The 327-nt window shown below is 34.9% G+C and overlaps 1 protein-coding gene across 1 annotated transcript in view; it reads right to left on the bottom strand.

Moving 5' to 3' along the window:
• Positions 1 to 327, bottom strand: part of LOC119590394 (chlorophyllase-2-like) — a 7689-nt gene that overhangs the window by 3916 nt on the left and 3446 nt on the right. The window lies entirely within an intron of this gene.

Here is a 327-nt window from a genome sequence, read left to right as displayed (position 1 = left end):
TGCCGACGCAGTTGACATGGATGACATCAATGGTAAAAAATAGATAATGGTGACTTTAGCCGAGTAAGTTTTTGACGCCAGTACGTATTGTTATTAAATATAATTGCATAATTACTAATTTAAAAGTGTGAATAAATAAAAGACAGCCCGTAAACTAATTCAGCGCGGTGTGTTCCAAATTGCATAGTGTATTTGTGTTGTAGATTTCATTGGAACGTGAATAGTTTAACTCTGGAAAATTACTGAAAGTTCGAGCGGTGTAATTCTGTTTATGGCCAGTCAGCACTCTAATATATTTTGTAATAAATCGCTTGCATGATGGATGGA

The sequence above is a fragment of the Penaeus monodon genome, chromosome 27 (assembly GCF_015228065.2).
Source record: "Penaeus monodon isolate SGIC_2016 chromosome 27, NSTDA_Pmon_1, whole genome shotgun sequence".
Lineage (NCBI taxonomy): Eukaryota > Metazoa > Arthropoda > Malacostraca > Decapoda > Penaeidae > Penaeus > Penaeus monodon.
Note: the sequence above shows the minus strand (reverse complement) of the source record. Positions and strands in the feature narration are given on the sequence as shown.